General features: G+C 39.8%; 1 long non-coding RNA gene across 11 annotated transcripts; it reads right to left on the reverse strand.

Moving 5' to 3' along the window:
* Positions 1–286: 286 nt before the first annotated feature.
* On the reverse strand, positions 287–3,919 carry LOC127083698 (uncharacterized). Of its 11 annotated transcripts, none has more exons than XR_007788514.1 (9): positions 3,317–3,919; positions 2,948–3,216; positions 2,715–2,830; positions 2,348–2,544; positions 1,853–2,239; positions 1,457–1,775; positions 1,218–1,276; positions 1,064–1,120; positions 287–966 (listed from the first exon to the last, which is right to left on the reverse strand). It is a non-coding gene; the product is annotated as an uncharacterized LOC127083698 (long non-coding RNA). The 11 variants fall into 11 exon arrangements; XR_007788516.1 differs by having other exon boundaries at positions 1,853–2,247; positions 3,317–3,918; XR_007788517.1 differs by having other exon boundaries at positions 2,348–2,466; positions 3,317–3,917.
* Positions 3,920–8,834: the final 4,915 nt, after the last annotated feature.

The following is an 8,834-nucleotide window of genomic DNA, read 5'->3' on the forward strand; positions in this document are numbered from 1 at the left end:
ATTGTGTTTTTACTAATGATTCAAATTCTAATTGATTTTTAATTTCCAAATAAATGTTATAATTTGACATCAAAGTAGTTTTAACAAATTATAGATTAATTTGATTTTAATTGGTTTTTATTGTTTTTTTGATTTTTAATTGACATTTAGATTAGTCTTGGATTATTTCTAAAAAAATCCAAATCCATTTTATAACCAAAACACCCATTTCATAAACCAAGGTCTCACCATTCTTATTCTTTACAACCACTTCAATCAAGTTCAAACTATAACCATAACCTTACCATTAATTCAAACTTTCAAACCTTCATTCAATATATCCAATTCCATTCAATACAATTCAATGAACATTCATTACATAATCCCAAGTCACAGTTACATGTGGGATCCTATTACATAAACCATTTCAATTCACATGTTCAAAATCACTTCTCAATTCCAAAGTTACAAACAATTTCACACATATTACATAAACCATTCAAATTCATGGAGCTCTTTGTCCATTCAATCTCATTTTTCCCAAATTTCCTGTAATTTGATTCCATACCATATTACGTAAACCATTCAAATTTTCACTCACTTTCAATTACATATAATCTAACCATTTTACAAAAAACCACTCCAACAATGAAACATCCTAAGGTGGAGCAGCATGTCTAAGTGTTTTGACAGATGAAAAATACTTCAAGGAGCTTTGAAAATCTTGAGTTAATAAGAAATGCTGGAGTAAAGTGCCCTTTGTTGTGCAAAGAATTCATCATAGATGCTTGGCAACTCTACTATGATCAATCTAAAGGAGCAGATGCAGTCCTTCTAATTGCCGCTGTTTTACCTGATCTTGACATCAAGAACATGGTTAAAATATGCAAATTACTTGGATTGGCCGCCCTTGTTGAGATGCACGACGAGAGGGAATTTGACCGTATTCTTGGAGTAGAAAGTGTTGAGCTTATTGGCATCAATAACCTGCAAAATGATATTGCAGTAAGACACCAATGAACCATAATCACCATCAAACCTACTCAAACCTCCATGGCATTCAGAAATCAACAACAAACCATACATCATGCAGTCAGCAAAGGAAAATTTTGGCTCACCATTCTCCAGCCATGTGCGCACCCTGCAAAACCAGAGCAAGAACTGTGAGTATACCTGCAAGATTACCACGGGATATCGAACCACATGACAAGAATAAATAACACCAGCATGACAGATACCTGCCTCACGCTACAGCTTGCCATGACAAATTGTCAAACTCACATTCCAAGTAAAAAACCTGAAAATGGTGGAAAAGAAAAGATTAAAGTGAAAATTTGTTTGAATCTTCATGGGATTGTAACTGTTGATTCGGAAACTCTCTTCGGAGAGGAAGAAATTGAAGTTCCGGTTACCAAAGAATCAGCAGAGGAAGATTTAGAATAATAAGGAATTTGCGTATATGTAATTATTGTCATACCGTAGTAAAGCTAATCGCCATCGCTTTCATCACTTTAAGCATGATTCTTGTTCTTGCTTGGACTTTTGGTAGCAGAAGACCGCAAAACCGTATCAACATTTAATGTGAATGGCTCCTGTTGGTATAGAATGAGGGCAGCAGATCATGATATACTTCACAAGATACCAAATGCTGCAAGAATTCTAAATCGAGAGCGCAGTGAAGACCATCAAATTCGTTGCTCTAGAGAAGTTCCAGGTTCAATTTTAAAACGGCTAAGTTGGTAAGATGCGGTGCAAGTCCCGGACTCAAGGTCACAGGGAAACCCAATATCTTTCATCTGGTGCAAGAGGAAATATGAAAAAGGTTAAGTGCTTTTCTAAAGAAGGATGAAAAGAAAGACTAGAAAGTTGTTACCTGCTCAATCTGTATGGAAGTTCCCCATAAAACCATCCTGCATTGGACCATCATCAATGCCACAACAGACCTTGTAACATGCAACATCAATAATCTTGCTGCAATAAACCAATGCAACCTGCAATCAACATGCTTGCAACCTCGTCCACAACCTGCAACAAACAATAAAGGGCAAGGCACAACCTGCAACAAACAAGCCTAAACAGTGGCTGCTATGTCAGTGGACCCAATTTTTTCAGCCTATCTGCATAATAAATTCCTCTCCATTGTCCCGGACCAAAAGACATCAGGGATTTTCATGAAAAGGTAAACGTGGATATGCCGGTAATGATGAGTTACTTGCTGGCATGGCACGGTCAATGAGTGGTAGCAAGTACTTTTCTGGAACTGCATCACTAAAGGAATTCATTATTTCTCAGGGTGATTTTGTTTATAAGCAACTCATTGGTTTAGACACAATGTTGAAGGCAAATGACAAGGGGTTTGAAGACATACCTGCTTTGATTGCTCTTAGAGATGAGAGCAAGAAACAAGCACACTTTGCAAACGCACAAGCGAGGCCATCAAATGCGACTTTAAGGATGCTTCACCTAAGACCACACTGAATCAGGAATCTGCACAAAAAAACAGTCTTTTAATTATCCAATAGAAGTTTGCAGACTGCTTCAAGGATACTGATATGCAAATATGTCCTGCAAAAATCAAATCAAACCACAACAATCAATTCAGAAACTTTGTGCGATATGTTTTCTCAAACTTTTAACAAAGAAGCATTGCTCAGTGAAATTCAGTTATTAAAAAGAGAATGCTAATCAAAAATGAACCGGTAACACCGAAGAAGCAATGGCCATTATTTAATCACCAGGAGTTTGTTTAATCCCATAGCTACAAAGGAAGCTGCAACAGAAACGAGCCCCAAACACGACACTTCTGCATTCTCAACCCCGATGGACAATAACCAGGATGCCAATATCAAACCTGCACTGTGAATGGAATCTGTAAGAACGTGCAGGAAAAAAAATTAGAGTGGCAATTCATATCTTCTGCATTTCTGTAAGCAAGATTTATCCGAGCATAGTTTCTAAAGAACCATACGCCAATGAGATTCACAAATAAATTGGTCGCTGCAGAAACATTCAAGTAATGCTTGTGTTCTGATTCATAGCCAATGAGCAACTCAACAGTAGATGAGCCGGAAGGTGTATCGTCATGGCCAGACCAGTAAGTGGTGGTGCGGTCCAGAAAGGGGGATGTCAATGCTGGAATCAGTTCGTGAAAGAAAGGGTTTTCTGAAACTCGATACCGTTGAAGCCAAAATCGTCGTTGAAAGAACTGAGAGTTTCTCATGAATGCTCCAAATTTCACTACAGTAAAACACGAGTAATTACCAAGTCAGCTAAAATTTCAAAAATCCCAAAATGGCATGGAGACAAAATTCAAAGAGAAAGCATAGGTTCAGATTACCTTTTCCAAGTCCAAGCATCAAAGAAGGCAATCCGATTCTGAGCACCTAAAAGCACTTCCAGGAAGTTCCTTTTTTGAATCTCTGTATACCAATCTGAAACCCTAGGTAGTGAATATAAAAGGTGAGAGGTGATGCGCACAAGAGGAGATCGGAGGCGACGACCACGAAACCCTAACAAAAAACAACAGAAACGCTGAATACCCAAAGACGAAAACCTAATTTCAATCGACGGTTGAATACTCTGAAACTTAGCGAAGAAAGACAGTTGCAAGCTCGCCACCACCGAATCACCGCCAAGGGTAGCTTTCGTATTGGATCTTCTTTTTAAATCTCTAGTCTTTTTTTCGCGTTCTGGGTGTGAGATATCGAGAGGCGGCGAGAGGTTGAGTTTTGGTAGGAGCGATTGAGGGACGGATAGAGAAGTGAGATTCACAGTGGTGAGCGAAGAAGATGAATGATTGAGGGTGAGAGAGAATGGTTGATAGAGAAGATGAGTTTGAGGGAGCGTGAACAAATGAATGTTTCGTTACTGTTCCTCCCACCTTTCCTTCATTTATTTTATTTTTACAAAACCAGCATTAAAACCATTAAAAAAAATTGTTTATGTTTAGTCTTCTATTTTTTATTAAATGGTATATATTGGTATATTTGTTTTCCCAATTCATAATCCATTGGAAAACCCAACAGCCAGGCGGCTAGGTTTTATTTCTTGATTCTCCATCATTTAATTAGTAGTCCAACAGACTATTTTGTTTTAGTTTTTATTCTTTTTTAATTTTAATTTCAATCTATTCTGGTTTAATATCTAAGTTGTTATTAAAATTATAAATAATCATGAATGGCCTAGTGGAGAGAGAGTACTATCATCGTCTTTAGTGGAGCGGGTTCAATACTTGGGGATAGCCAATTTTTGTGTTTATATTTGTTATGTTTATTATTTTATTTAATTTCTTTTTCTATATAGTACCTTGCTATTTATTTTAATTTTAGGTTATTAATACCCATTTCCATACCCTTGTAAGTCGATTGCTTTTAAGCATCGCCATCAACCTCACATAGCTTACTCTTGGGCTTTCTTACAATGAGCCAGTTCTCTTGCACTTACACTCATACATTGCATTATTTGTTGTTTGGGCCCGATTTAATTGTTTCATGATTTTGAATCCCCATTTGACAAAATGTACCCCACTCCCCCGATGTGTAATAATTTTGTACTGTTTTATTTCTTTGTTTGTTTGACTGTTTAGTTAGATACTAACATAAGAATAAAATCAACCATTTCCAAAAGATCAAAAATAATGACTCGATCCAACGTCGAGTATTTTCTCAATAAACAAATCAATTCATTTCTCCCTCCTATTCTATTCCATTTCTTTCAAACTTTCATCAAACGCTTGATTCAACGTCAAGCCAGTTTTCTTAATAAAAACTCAAAAAATATTAATTCATAGTTAAGACATTTTCAATAAGATGGAAGTGGAACGTGGTGTATACTGCGCACTCCTGAGACTAGGATTCGAGATGTATATCTCGCCAATCCTAGCTCTCGCCATCATCCAAATTTATCCACTTTGTTTTCTCTCAAACACTCATTCAAATTTCTCTTAAACGTCCATCAATACTTGATCTAGGGTCAAGTCATTTTCACAACAAAACTCCAAAATACCTAATTCTTATTTAACACTTTTTCAATAAAGATGGAAATGGAACATGGTGTATACCGTGCACTCCTGAGATTAAGATTCGAGACGTATGCCTCGCCTATCTTGGCTCTCGCCATCGTCTAAAATTGTCAATGCGGTCTCTTCAAACCCTTTCTCAATCAAATTCCAAAATACTTAATTCCTATCTTAACCTCTTTCAATAAAGATGGAAATGGAACATGGTGTATACCGTTCACTCCTGAGGCTAGGATTCGAGATGTATATCTCGCTCATCCAAGTTCTCGCCATCACTCAAAATACATCAAACCAATCAAACTCTTTTCTCGCCGCCGTGCGACTAATCAAAGAACCTTTTTCATAAACGAAAGATATATTCTCTTAAGGTGATGTAAAACAATGTTTCGGCCACGATTGTTGAGTCGAGATAAGTGACGCTTTTCCGAATGTAGATTTATAAATCCGTTTGATGTGTGGTATGCGTCCACTCCTCATCTGTTTTGGGTAAAACAATGTTTTCGTCGATTAATACAGTATAGCTTTCGCTAAAATTGACCAACAAACAAACATTTTTCTACCCAGAACTACGTAAGCCTTGATTTCTCTTTTGAGATACGTAGGAGCAGGATTTTTAAATCTTGTCAGGCCCACTAATAAAAAACTTAGGTTTAGTCCTTCGTCAAAAATCCAAAAACATTCTCTTCTCATCCTTTCTTTCTTTCCCACCTAATAATTCGAAAAGCCTAATATTTCAACTAACACTAACCCACACAACTAACCTAATGGTTCCCGTTGAGTACAACGGACGTGAGGGGTGCCAATATCTTCCCCTTGCGTAATCGACTCCCGAACCCTGATATTGGTTGCGACGACCATATCTTATCCTTTCTTTTAGGGGTTTTATCGATATTTTCCCTTTCCCATTTTTGGGAATAAATAAAGTTCGGTGGCGACTCTGTTCAGTCCATCATTGCGAGCGTGCGATCGCGCTTCGCTTTGAAGTCGTATCCCCATTTTTTCGAGGTGCGACAGACCTCCAAGGATTCTTTTGTCAAAAACGCTTCACGTCACAACCTGCAAGTGAGTGAAAATATCTAACAGCACCTGCAAAAGAGATCGTTAGATAAAAACGTGCCCCAGGCGTGCCAAAATTTCAACACCCAGGTCACTCAACCTTCCGGATAAGATTTCAAGTTCTCAATCCTATAAACATGCATTGGAAGGGACCCCTATGTCTCAAAATGCAAAGACTCTTATCAAAATAAACGGATGTTTTTGCAATCAAAGCGGTAATGAAAACAAAAACAAAATTATTTGACTGAATATGCATTTTATTGATTGAAAAAGGTGGCTCTTAACTGAGCAATACACAGGAAGCAATCCCTGAAAAGAGGTAATTGCGCACAAAAGGAAAATCTATCCTAATGGCAATGTGAACCCGTGATCTCATCGAGTTCCAACTCGGTTACACCCCATATGTCCTCAAGACTCTCCGCACTTTCTGCCTTCTGAACAAGACGCTTCCGACCGATCTCTGTCGGGTATTATCCAGGAGTCATATCCACAGTACAAACGATCATGCTAGACGCAGTAGTTAGTTTCATTCCCTCTTATGCCTGGACCGTCCTTTCGGGTTTTCAGTCCACCGGGATACCCTTTTTTGCCCAAGCCGCCCTTGTGGGGTTTTCGACTTGCAGGGTGTACAGTTTTTTCTCTTTATCCCTAACTTTTGCCCGAACCTTTTTTCATTTTTTTTTCGGTTCGCCGGGATGCCCCTTTTTTCCTGGACTATTTTATTCTTTTCATCCAGCGGGTCTCTTATATGAAGTATTTTTTAACTGCGTCCGCATTCACAGGGGATGGAAAATCCTCGCCATCCATGGTCGTCAACAACAAGGCTCCGCCAGAGAAAACCTTTTTGACCACGAATGGACCTTCATAATTGGGTGTCCATTTGCCCCGACGATCGTTTTGAGGAGGAAGGATCCTTTTCACCACCATATCTCCTACGTGGTATACACGAGGTCGCACCTTTCGGTCAAAAGCACGCTTCATTCGCTGCTGGTACAACTGCCCATGACAAATGACCGTCAGCCTCTTTTCCTCAATCAGGCTCAACTCTTCATACCGAGTCCTTACCCATTCCGCCTCTTCCAATTTCACATCCATCAGGACTCTCAACGACGGAATCTGGACCTCGATTGGTAACACGGCTTCCATCCCATACACAAGCGAGAAAGGCGTTGCCCCAGTAGACGTACGCACCGATGTTCGATACCCATGCAATGCAAACGGCAACATCTCGTGCCAATTCTTATAGGTCACGACCATCTTCTGCACAATCTTCTTAATATTCTTATTAGCCGCCTCGACCGCCCCTTTCATCTTTGGACGATAAGGAGAAGAATTGTGATGCTCGATTTTGAACTCCCGGCACAGTTCTGCCATCATTTTGTTATTGAGATTAGAACCATTATCAGTAATGATTCTTTCGGGAACCCCATATCTGCAAATGATGTCTCTTTTGAGGAACCTGGCAACAACCTGCTTCGTCACATTTGCATAAGATGCCGCTTCCACCCATTTGGTGAAGTAATCAATAGCCACTAATATGAACTGGTGCCCATTCGAAGCCGTAGGCTCGATCTTTCCGATCATATCAATGCCCCACATAGAAAACGGCCACGGAGATGACATCAAACTCAACGGGTTTGGGGGCACGTGCACCTTGTCAGCATAAATCTGGCATTTATGACACTTCCGCATGAAGTTGAAACACTGAGCCTCCATTGTCATCCAATAATAACCAGCCCTTAACAATTTCTTCACCATCGCATTCCCACTGGCATGGGTACCAAACGACCCCTCGTGAACTTCTTTCATCAATTGGCTTGCTTCTTTGTCAACGACACATCTAAGCAAAACCCAATCGAAATTCCGCTTGTACAAAACCCCATCTCTGTTCAGATAGAATACCATGGCCAACCTCCTCAGAGTCTTTCGGTCTTTCTTAGACGCTCCCTCGGGATATTCTTGAGTTTCCTGATAGCACTTGATATCATAATACCACGGCTTTTCATCATCAGGCGCTGTGTCGATAGCAAACACATAAGCCGGTCTATCCAGTCGTCCCACCTCAACACTAGTGAACTGATTCCACCACTGCACCTTAATCAAGGCAGCCAGAGTAGCCAAAGCATCTGCCAAAGGATTTTCTTCTCTCGACACATGGTGTAATTCCACCCTGGTGAAAAACGTCAACAATCTCCTCGTATAATCCCGGTATAGAACTAAATGAGATTGATGTGTATACCATTTCCCGTTAACCTGGTTAACAACCAAAGCTGAATCTCCATAAATGGCAAGGTTCTTGATCCGCAAATCAATCGCCTCTTCGACCCCTAAGATACAAGCTTCGTATTCAGCCACATTGTTGGTGCACTCAAATGTTAGCCGGGCAGCAAAAGGAATGTGGGATCCCTTCGGCGTAACCAAAACAGCACCAACTCCACTACCATTCACGTTAACGGCCCCATCAAACATCAGAATCCATTCGGATTTAGGGTCAGGCCCCTCCTCCGGGATAGGTTCCTCACAATCTTTCGATTTGAGAAACATGATGTCCTCATCAGGGAACTCAAACTTCATCGGTTGATAATCCTCAATGGGTTGTTGGGCGAGGTAATCAGACAATACACTCCCCTTGATCGCTTTCTGAGAGGTATACTGGATATCATATTCAGTCAAAATCATTTGCCATCTCGCAACCCGTCCGGTCAATGCTGGCTTCTCAAATATATACTTGATCAGATCCATCTTGGAAATCAACAAAGTGGTATGAACCAGCATATACTGT

This window comes from Lathyrus oleraceus, chromosome 5 (genome assembly GCF_024323335.1).
Source record: "Lathyrus oleraceus cultivar Zhongwan6 chromosome 5, CAAS_Psat_ZW6_1.0, whole genome shotgun sequence".
Lineage (NCBI taxonomy): Eukaryota > Viridiplantae > Streptophyta > Magnoliopsida > Fabales > Fabaceae > Lathyrus > Lathyrus oleraceus.